The sequence below is a fragment of the Anguilla rostrata genome, chromosome 4 (genome assembly GCF_018555375.3).
Source record: "Anguilla rostrata isolate EN2019 chromosome 4, ASM1855537v3, whole genome shotgun sequence".
NCBI classification, from domain to species: domain Eukaryota; kingdom Metazoa; phylum Chordata; class Actinopteri; order Anguilliformes; family Anguillidae; genus Anguilla; species Anguilla rostrata.
Genome location: NC_057936.1, coordinates 4,622,866 through 4,634,322, shown reverse-complemented (window position 1 = coordinate 4,634,322; position 11,457 = coordinate 4,622,866). Strand labels below are relative to the sequence as shown.

General features: G+C 46.3%; 1 long non-coding RNA gene across 1 annotated transcript in view; it reads right to left on the bottom strand.

Moving 5' to 3' along the window:
* Positions 1-1,586: 1,586 nt before the first annotated feature.
* LOC135252268 (uncharacterized) overlaps positions 1,587-11,457 on the bottom strand; it is a 41,451-nt gene continuing 31,580 nt past the window's right edge. Inside the window, exon 2 of the long non-coding RNA XR_010329378.1 lies at positions 1,587-2,339. This is a non-coding gene — a long non-coding RNA (uncharacterized LOC135252268). The remainder of the gene's footprint in view (positions 2,340-11,457) is intronic.

Genomic DNA, 11,457 nt, shown 5'->3' with positions numbered 1-11,457 from the left:
ACATAAAGTGTCTTAGTAAGGTGTTGGGCCACCATGAGCCACCAGAACAGCTTCAGTGCAGCTTGGCACAGAATCTACAAGTAAATGGTAAATGGACTGCATTTATATAGCGCTTTTATCCAAAGCGCTTTACAATTGATGCCTCTCATTCGCCAGAGCAGTTAGGGGTTAGGTGTCTTGCTCAAGGACACTTCGACACACCCAGGGCAAGTCTCTGGAACCCTACTGGAGGGATGGAACACCATTCTTCCAAAAGAGATTTCCTTGTTTGATGTTTTGATGATGGTGGTGGAGAGTGCTGTCTAGCACTCTGGTCCAAAATTTCCCACATGTGTTCACCTGGGTTGAGATCTGGTGACTGCGAAGGCCATTCTCAGTCTCCTACGAGGAGTTGCCCTTTTGTTTCTCCTCACATATCACCACTAAAGCAGGAGCATCATGGTCACTGAATGTGCACGTTTGGCCAAAGTTTTGGACCCTATTTATTGATGTCTTCCCCATAGATCTAAATGCAGATGGCACTTTAGTCACTGTTCCTTTCGAAACACTAGCCAGTTGAGCAGCCTTTGTGACTGACGCTCCTGCCATCCTTGCCCCAATAATGAACCCTCTTTCAAAGTCACTTGGATCTTTTCCTCTTGCAATCTTTATCCAAAATCGAGGTCAACTGGGCCTGCTCAGCATTTGTATACATATCACAGAGCATGATAGGATGTTAATTGCTTGTTTGTATCATGCAGTACACCTGTATGGAAGCATCTGCATTCGTTATGTTTCTCCATTCATTTATTCAGGTTATTCCTTTAATTTGTCACCCATCTGTATATACACACATACACGCACACGCGCATGCACATATATATATATATACCCCTTCAGTCAGTGTTGTGTTCTGAAAACAGGATATGTATATGCCCACAGATACCACTGTGGAGGCCAGCACAATGTCAGGCCGGGTCAAGGGAAAAAATAAACAAATTAAACATCATGATCATTTAAGCGGACGGGGCATTCATATACTCTGACACACTTATGGTAAAATAAACAGCAGGAAAAGAGAAATAAAATACAGCTCACATGACAACTGAGCTGGGGGGGGGGAAAGAGAGGCACTAATGGAACGCTGTGATTGGTTGCAAGCATTCAAAACTTTTTCAGACAACTCCTGCTCACTGGCTGTGAAGACAGGAAGTGCAGCTCCAGGCCTTGAATAGTTGCATTTCCACAGGTTGTGACTATTCTGGGTGCGTGAGGCACGCTACCCCCCCGCCCCCCTCCCCCCCCCACATTTGGACCTCATCAGGCCAGCTGATGTAAAAAGGGGGGGCACTCATAGCCAAATGGTGGAGTTATCACAGGTGGCACATCTTCCTGAAATCCTGCCAATTCATTTTTTTTGTCCCCTCTAGGGGACAAAAGTCTCTGGCCTTAATCTCAAGAACCAATCACTCTGCTAGGCCGAAACCTACACAACAAGGCACATTAAAATAAATAAATAAATAATTTTTTTTGGCAATATTTTCACTCCAAAAATGTTTTTGGCACCCATTACGCTTGTATTATGTTAAGAACATTTTAAAAAAACATAAAAATGTTCTGCCAGGTCTCAGAAGGACGTTATCAAATTTTGGAAGTCAGTGGCCATAATTCAATGGGAGCAGGACATTATCTTCCAGAAGGCAGTGTATGGAGGTGATTTAAGGTGAGCCCTACTCCACAGGTAATGTGCAGTGCTTTGTCACTAGAGGCACAGTAGGACAGTAAAGCAATTATAGCTCTTCTTTGAAACTTAAGCATATTGTAAGGATGACCAGATTCAAACTCCACAAATGCAGGAAAAATCAAGCAAGGCGATGCAGTGCGGTCAATTACATGTGGAATTTTTAAAAAATTTAAAATGACAAATGACACACAGCTCATCCTGTTAAGGTGGTGGTGCCCAATCACGTCATAGATGGGCAAGAGTACGCAGGTTTTCATTCCAACCCAATCACTAACACCCGAGAGGAGGGAACGAATTAGTGACATCAGCAGGTGTTAGTGATTGGTTGGAATGAAAACCTGCGTACTATCGCCCGTCCGTGACACACGATTGGGCACCGCTGTGTTAAGGCATTGATTTGGTAGCCAATGGCCAGGGCCCCTATGGTCTGGTATCAAATCCAATCCCTACCGTTCATGGACTGGCTAGCCTTGTAGCCCCAGAGAGTGATGTACAATTAGCCGTTAGCACTGAAATGCTCACCAGTGTGGGATCCAGAGGGATCCAGTCTGCCTGGGTGCCAGCGCCCCACGCGCTAGCGCCTCCTGCTGGCCAGGTCAGGTGCCTGCAAGTCCAACTGTTGAGTCACACATAAAATAGTCTTCCTCTGACTCAACTGCAGTGTGAGCGAAAGAAACAGTGGGTGACATCACGTACATCTGGGGGGTGCATGCTTTTCTGCGCTCTCGTTCGATGGCGTGGGTTGCACTGATGAGTGCCAAAATGTATACAGTTGGGCACACAAAATCACGGAGAAAAGAGAGAGGCAGTGTCTATTTTCTATTTACACAGTCATATCTGAAAGCTGCAGTAATTTGCATATCTGTCCATATATTGCCAAGCGCTGCGATACGATGCCATTCTCAGCGCGTGAGAGAAAGCTGAAGTGAGGCTTGTGGGCCGGTGAGGAGATTACTAATGATGCGACGTTTAGAATTTTTTTTTTTTTTAAGTTAAAATGCAGGCCGCGGCCTGTCATTGCAGGACGACGCTCAGGACGAGGGGACTGTCCCGTACAGAACAGGGGCCCTTCAGTGACTCTACCCCGCCTCAGTTACAGGAAAGCGTATCGCTGACCGTTAATCACTCGCGTGAAAGTACGTAAGGAGTACTCGTGTCCCGTCGTAAGCGTTCTCCTTCCCTGGGTTCTCCTCTAGGGGTGTGCAGACAGGCGCAATTCAAATACGTCCTCCTGCAAAATGTACACTATACGTACACTCACCGGCCACTTTATTAGGTACTTGCTAGTACCGGGTGTGGTCTTCTGCTGCTGTAGCCCGTCTGCTTCAAGGTTCGACGTGTTGTGCGTTCAGAGATGCTCTTCTGCATACCTCGGTTGTAACGAGTGGTTATTTGAGTTACTGTTGCCTTTCCATCAGCTCGAACCAGTCTGGCCATTCTCCTCTGACCTCTGCCCGTCAACAAGGCATTTTCGCCCAGAGAACTGCTGCTCACTGGATATTTTCTCTTTTTCTGACCATTCTCTGTAAACCCTAGAGATGGTCGTGCGTGAAAATCTCAGCAGTCTCTGAAATACTCAAACCAGCCCGTCTGGCACCAACAACCATGCCACGTTCAAAGTCACTTAAATCTCCTTTCTTCCCTATTCTGATGCTTGGTTTGAACTTCAGCAGATCGTCTTGACCATGTCCTACATGCCTAAATGCACTGAGTTGCTGCCATGTGATTGGCTGATTAGATATTTGCATTAACAAGCAGTTGAACAGGTGTACCCAATAAAGTGGCCGGTGAATGTACATTGAAAATTCTGTGCCGTGTTTGATATACCTTATGAAAATATACTGGGGGGTGGGGGGGGGGGTGGGGTGGGACGCGTGAGGGGAGCAGCAAGAATCTCCGGATACCAAAAAGCACATCCTACAGCAGGGCTGCTCAACCCTGTTCCTGGAGACCTGCCATCCTGTATGTTTTTATTTCCACCCTGATTTGGAACACCTGATTCCACCGATCAGCAGCTCAACGAGATCTCTAGACCGTTAGATGAGGTGTGGCTTTGTTAGGGTTGGAGTGACAGCCTACAGGGCGGTGGATCTCCAGAAACTAGGCTGGGCAGCCCTGCTCTATAGTACAGTTAATAGGGAGGGCAGAAGGAGCTGAATATCTGGAGATACTGGAATCTGCAGATATTCTACACCGGTGGTAACCAACCCTGCTCCTGGAGATCTACTGCCCTTGTAGGTTTTCACTCCAAACCTAAAACAGCACACCTCATTCAGCAGCTATAGCAGGGCTGCCCAACCCTGTTCCTGGAGACCTACCGCCCTGTAGGTTTTTACTCCAACCCTAAAACAGCACACCTCACTCAACAGCTAGAGATCTCATTGAGCTGCAGAATGAGGAGTGCCAAGTTAAAATGAAAAAACCCCACAGGACAAAAAAGAAAGCGCGCCTCATTCCACAACCGGAGATCTCGTCGAGCTGCAGAACGAGCAGGGCCGAATTAGGGGTGCCGAATTAGGGCTGTAGTGAAAACCCTACAGGACGCTGGACCTCCCGGAGCGGGGGTTGGTTATGAAGACATAAACCTGCGCTACGGCATCGCAGACTTTGCGTCAGCACAGTCAAATGGTAAAATGGTAAATGGACTGAATTTATATAGCGCTTTTATCCAAAGCGCTCTACAATTGATGCCTCTCATTCGCCAGAGCAGTTAGGGGTTAGGTGTCTTGCTTAGGGACACTTCGACACGCCCAGGGCGGGGTTCGAACTGGCAACCCTCCGACTGCCAGACAACCGCTCTTACCTCCTGAGCTATGTCGCCCCAGCACAGTCCTCTTGCGTTTTACTCCAGCGTGAAGCGACAGGGAGATGGGCCAGTTACACACAGTAAAACGTCCAGTTGTTACTTCAACTCTTGACAGTGTTAATTCACCTCTTGTCAGATCACGTTTGGTGCCACTCGGGAACGCGAGAGCAAAATGTTATCTATTTAGAGTCGAATCAGCACTGGATAGTTTACTGTGCGCCATCTATTAATGAGCACTTTCTCCGCTTTAAATTTGACTTTTTAATTACTACTATCAGACGTGTATCTTCACTGCTGAGCAGTTAATAACACGTGTTTCAGCGTATGCAATTCTTATAACTTCACAACTTCCCACAAAACTAATGCCAGTATTATATGCCATTAGCCAGTGTGGTTTAATCCCACACATTTGCACATATGCACACGGGGCGACATAGCTCAGGAGATCAGCAAGACACCTAACCCCTAATTGCTCCCAACGAGCTGATTGGTACCTTGCACCGTTGGTGTGTGAGTGTATGGGTGAATGAGAGGCATCAATTGTAAAGCGCTTCGGATAAAAGCGCTATATAAATGCAGTCCATTTACCATTTACATACACAGTTACACACAACAGACGACTTTAAAGTCTCATACCAGGCAAACATTTAAGGCAGTGTTACATTACAGCGGTTACACAATATCTGTCTTCATTTCAGTCTGAAACAAACTTTGTTTTTACTAAAGGATAGAATAAATCAGAATTCAAAAGGTAAGTTTCAGCTTCTTTGGGGCTTTGATAGTATTGTCCCCTTTTCTTCTGTCGCTGATATCAGAGTTGGGCTAATAGAGAAATAAAATCTACATTTTTTTTTGACTTGCCTTCATTTTATCTGGCGGGGGAACTGAGCTCTCAGTGTGGGAGAGTCAACAAGGACCAGGAGTGCAAGGGATTGGGCAGCCAATCAGATTTAGGGCATGATTAGGTAGCCAGACAGAGACCGTTTCTGTGGGAATTTGTGTAGGACACCAGGGTAAGTACCCCTACTCTTCTGAAAAGGGCCACAGGATCTTTAATAACCACAAAAAATAGGAGGGGGAAATCAAATAAATCAATTTAAAAAACAATATTTACATGGACAAAGAACTTAACTGGACTGTATTATAGGTCTCTCCAGTTATCATTAGCAAAAGTGGTTCTCTTCAACATGCATTCACAGTTTATATTCAGCTTATTGATAAAAACGCATGGCCAATTAGCTTTAGTCACTCAATGAGACGGCGCGGAAATGACACACACAGAAAAAAAAAAAAACTAAAATGGGAAAGAATGATTATCATATGCGTCGTCACTCAGCTATCCTTCTCTCATCTACAAAATGTGTTACTATCGCCCTCTAGTGGCGCAGTGCGAGTATGACTATTTTCCCTGACGTACGTAGGCACTGTGGGCTACATTTTCCTCCCAAGAAAGGCCAAAGGAGAAAAAGCCGGGTACGCCCGGGCGCAACAAGGGCGTTTTCCTGTTGGTTCTCCGAACTTAACTGCGGCACACAGCCACGTAATTACGTAATTACGCAAATACGTACATACACTGCAGTTATTCACTCGATTTTTCCAGATGAATACCTTTCCAGCTAGATAGATATATGTATTGACCACAAAATTACACGCAAACAAAATGTGCACGTTGGCCCACAATTGTATGAAGGGGTTTATAAACAAAACTTTTATTATTATTATTATTATTATATTAATAATAATAACAATAACAACAACAACAATAATAACAACAACAACAACAACAACAACAACAACATCATGTAAAGTACAACATGTAAAGGTGATGTAACAAATAGCTATACGATTCATTTTTCAATTTCACTCCGTGCATTTAATCCATGCCCCCTTCTGAAATACTTGGTTTCCAGCGATTACATCAGTATCTCTGTGTTGTGCTGAAATGTTTTGACGCTGTGCACTAAACCGGTTTTACACAGATGCACGCACTCTGTCACCTTGAACTCAGTCGCGGTTTGGATCTCCCTTTTCCTCATGATTACAGGGGCATCACGTGACTAATTTCAATCACGTCAGAGACCAGAGAATACCGGGAACGGTATGGGTGTACAGAATTTATCTATAAACACACGTCCCGGATCAAAGTAGACCGTGGCTACTGACACTATTGCGGCGCACTACGGTAGGCCTACATGCAATACGCCGCCAGCAAGCGACAGCAATCAAATTCTCATCGTTCCCGCGAACTCAGCTTGTTGTCCAATCTGACACACACACACACACACACACACCACATCCGTCAAAATTCTCACACCAGCGACCAGGCACATACGATCGGGCCTACGCATCACGTTGCAGCTTTCAGTAGCCTATAAACCAATACATTGCTGACGCAACAGACCGGGAAAATTGGTACGGGTCTATGAATGAACACCTCTACGGCTGCGTAACCCTGACGACACTTTTTACAGTCGACAGTTAAACGATCAATACGATTTAAACGTGGCCAAAGCTCGCAGGCGCAATATGCGCGTGGTCTTTCAATCGTAACTCACATTCAGCTTCAAGGAGCAGGTACAAGTCATACACTTAGCGGAGACAACTCAGCACTACCGAAGAACCACAATACATCTATAAATACATATGGACGCCGAAGAGGGAAATCTCACTTAAATTGCTGTGCTTATAAAATACCCGACGGTTTAGCAATAATTCAATTCTTAAGTGTTCAGTTGTGTCCCCCCGCCCTTCCCACTGCCAGTACTGGAATCTGTAGTCTGTACGTCAGTTACTGTGGAGCTTTTCATTTTGCAGTGTATTGCTTTGTGTTGCTGAATCACCAGTCCAACACTGCGCTCTTTGTCCCCCGTTGTAATTTGTTTAAAAGGGAAAAAACCTATAATACACGTTATTGAAGGGTTGAAGGTATAGAACGCGCAATCCGCCTCGCGCCGAAAAACACCCCCCCCCCCCTCTCATCTTCCCGCTCTCGCGATCTGCTCCTCTCTTCTAAATATTCCCTGACACCTACGGTGCCCCCCCCCCCCCCCATCCAAAACGCTATTATGATGCATATTGCTTTCATCTCCACGATTTCACCAGAGATTAATTAAATTCCAAAAGGAAGTCCCGTGTTGCCAGGTTCGTTGGATTCAAGCTGTCTTTCTATAGCAGATTCTAAGTGCAAAGAGTAGCCTATACGCACTAACCGCTGTTCCAGGCAACACGAATAACAGAGGGATTTGCTCGGCGCTGGGAGAGAAGTGGCTTTATTGTACACAATCTTGCCATCTACTTTTTTTTTTATCCCGATGCTGAAGACAGGCTATTCCTCTGGCTACCATCTCAGACGTTTTCTTTGATGGTAGGTAACTGAAGGCGGTATTTTAAAAAAATATCATAAATATACATGATCTCCCCCAACGTGCCAGATCTCACCAAATTAAATGCATCGCGCTTTTGATATCGCTGAACAAAACAAAACATTGTGACAGATATCACATGCAAATGAACTGTCAGAATGCAAACCCACCAACGCGCGGCGCAACAGAGAAAGTGAATGGGCTTGTCGCGTATTATCAAGTGCAAGTAAAATAAAAATAAAAACTTACGATATAATAACTTTAATGCAGCCTACCTTCAAATGGGCCTATGGAAGAATAGAAAGCAACAACCGTAACATATTCTGTAGTAGGCTACATTGTGTGCGAATATTGTTTGGCAGGTTTTCATCACTATCTTAAAAATATCAGGAACCGTTGCCACTTCCGTTCTTTGTGGTATAAAAGTTAATTTGTCTTTGTATGTTGGGATTCATGAATTACAAATAATTTAGCACTGGTTAGAGAAACATTGATGGAACTTGCAGAGAGCTCAACGGAAAAAAATATAAGGTTAACGGGACAATACTGACATTCATATTTTAAAGATACCACGAGACAAGTGCCATTAAATAAACATGATAATCAGAAATGTAATAAACTAAAACCTTATGAAAAGAATACTGACACAAAACGTTATGTCAAGTGTACTTATGCCTGGAATTAAAAGCAAATTTAAGTTAGTATGATATAAACATGTAACATCACTGGGGTAGTAGTGTAATGTTTTTAAGGGACTGGGGCTGTACCTGAGAGATTGCAGGTTCAATGCCCAAGCTGAATACACCCATCGTACCCTTGAGTAAGGAACTTAATCTCAACTGCTTCATTAAATATCCAGCTGTATAAACGGATCGTAAATGCGCTAAAATGTAACCCGTGTAGGTTCTGGAGAATAAGAGTACCTGCTAAAGACCTCAGTGTGCACGTGAAGGGGGGGTGGGGGGTAGTCAGGTGCATGTTACATCTGCTGAAGATGATACTCTGATACCCCAATGGCGGCGGAAAACTGTAGCGTAGCCTACTCTAGTCTTAACGGACGCAAAACCACTGCTCTGCTTCCTCTTCCTCTTCCTCATTATCGGCAGCCGGGTGGGAACAGCGACACGCGCGACAGACGCCAATCAAAACTCACGTCGCGAGAGCGAGGGTGGGTGGGGGCTGGGTTCGCAAGCGCCGTCACGTGTAGACTGCGAGCGTGACCCATGGAACCTGCCGGAACGCCTCTTTTCAGCCTTCTGACGCATCTCTTCAGGACTGTACCTGGACTAACCACAAATACTCTGCACTGCCAATCTAGGATCGCTCTTATCACTTGTGTCCTTCTAATTTGTTCCTGTCGCACTTTCTTGTTAACACACTTGTACCTCCACCCAGCACTTATATTGCACTTGTATTATTATCTTGATGTTGTAGCTCATTGTCGGTCCTCCTAGTTTGGTTTACCATAAACTTTCTGACCTAGCCTATTGCTTATTGCATGAACTGGACTTAAAATGTGTTCATGGCTATGAATAACTGTCACATAATGAGTATTGTACCTTATCGGACCTGTGTTTTGTAGTTGCTCCAGTGACCTTCGGTATGCACTTATTGTACGTCACTTTGGATAAAAGCATCTGCCAAATAAATGTAATGTAATGTAAGCTGTGGCACATGACCCAGGTCGGTCTCAGGCATTATGGGAAACTGAAGTCAGCTCCCATCAACAGGAGAGACTCAGCGGCCAATCAGACTCCTGCTCACGGCATCGGCACTTCCGGGGCACAGGTTGAAGCAAATCACCACCGAGAGAACCCACAGACAGCAGAAATGGGAGATGTATTGTAATATAGTTCATTTCCATCTCATTCTGCTGAGCTCCCTTTAAAAAAAAATGTTCTGCTTTTATGTCATTAATATGGCTTAAAGAAAGAAGAGTTGAAAAGGGCAGGATGGTAGGATTGTGGCAGAACCAGAACAGCCCCCCCCCACCACCACCGCCGAGTTGGCAAACAGACCTGGGTCTGAAAGGACAGACCCTGCCCTCGGGCTGAACGCAGCGTGCAGCCAGCCCACTTCCTGTCCCACTTCCTGTCTGCCTCACGGCTCACGCCTGCTCTGGAAATCCCCCTGCCTGCCCTGGAGTGTGGAGGTCACGTGACCACACCACTTCCTGCTGCTGCTGCCGCTGCTGCTGCAGCTCCGAGCCTGGGGCCTGCCGACTGCCCGCCTCCAGACCAGACACTGTCCTTTGCCCCAGCTCTCGCCCCTGTGTGTGTGTGTGTGTGTGTGTGTGTGTGCGTGCGTGTGTGAGTGAGTGCATACGAGTGTGTGCGTGCACGTGTGTGTGTGCGTGTGTGTGTGTGCGTGTGTGAGTGAGTGCATACGAGTGTGTGCGTGCACGTGTGTGTGTGTGTGTGTGCGTGTGAGTGAGTGCATATGAGTGTGTGCGTGCACGTGTGTATACTGTATGTGTGGGTGTGTGAGTGCGCGTGTGTGTATGTGTGAATGCACATGTGTATATGTGTGTGTGTGTGTGTGTACTTCTGTATGTGTGTGCATATGTGTATGTGTGTGTGTGTGTGTGTGCGCATGAGCAATTCAACATCGACTTCTTTTAAAACAAACAAAAGCAAAAAAACAAAACCGAATACGAATAATTAGGACCATCTCCTCGCCTCTGCTTGGCTAAAAGAGAAGGAAATTCCCATACTGGATTGTGCCCTCCTCTTGTTTTTTTGTTTTTTTGTTTTGGCTAGTTTTAAATCAGGAGATTTAAGAAGCCAGGTCTGTAAAGGAGCGTGAGCACGCAGGAGGCTTCCAGGTTCTGGGGTGCTGCTGATTTCTTTGTGATGGGGGGGGGGGGGGGGGGCAAAGATTTGGAAGTGCAGTGCAGGCTCTGCCACGGTGTAACACCCGCCAGGCCATTTCTGGGGGACAGTCTCAATTTTTTTTTTGGGGTGTGGTAGGGTCACGTCCCTCATCAGAGGTCACCCTCGGCCACGCCCTCATACCGGGACAGTCAGAGGCACCTGGGGGAGGCGCTCTCATCGCTCGGGAGCAGATGACACAAAGCCCCTCCCCTCCTTCTCCTCCTCCTCCCTCCCTCCCCTTCTCCTCTTCCCTCCTCCTCTCCCTCCCTCCTTCAAACGGCACAGCGGAGGTTCTGCCAGGCCCCTGCCCTTTCCCGCTCTCATTTTTCATTTTTATTTAAATATAGCTCTCTCTCCCTCCCTCCCTCCCTCCCTCCAGCAGCTAGCTGGGCCTTTCCCACAGTCTCGAAAACCGGCCTGGAACCCAACTCTCGAATCTGACGGAATGCTGTATTGCAGCTGTTTCCCTCCACCACCCCTCCACCCCTCCACCCTCCACCCTCCACCCCTAACCCCCGCTCCACAATAGCTTGTGAAATCACAGGTTATTCCAGGAATATCCCAGCTAATCACGACAACTCGCAGCGACCAAAAATAAAAGTCGGGGCCTCTCTCACGAGCGTGCAGATAGAGCCAGCGGCGGCGCACTTACCCCTCCCTTAATCGGCAAGTCTTACCAGAGATAAACATCTC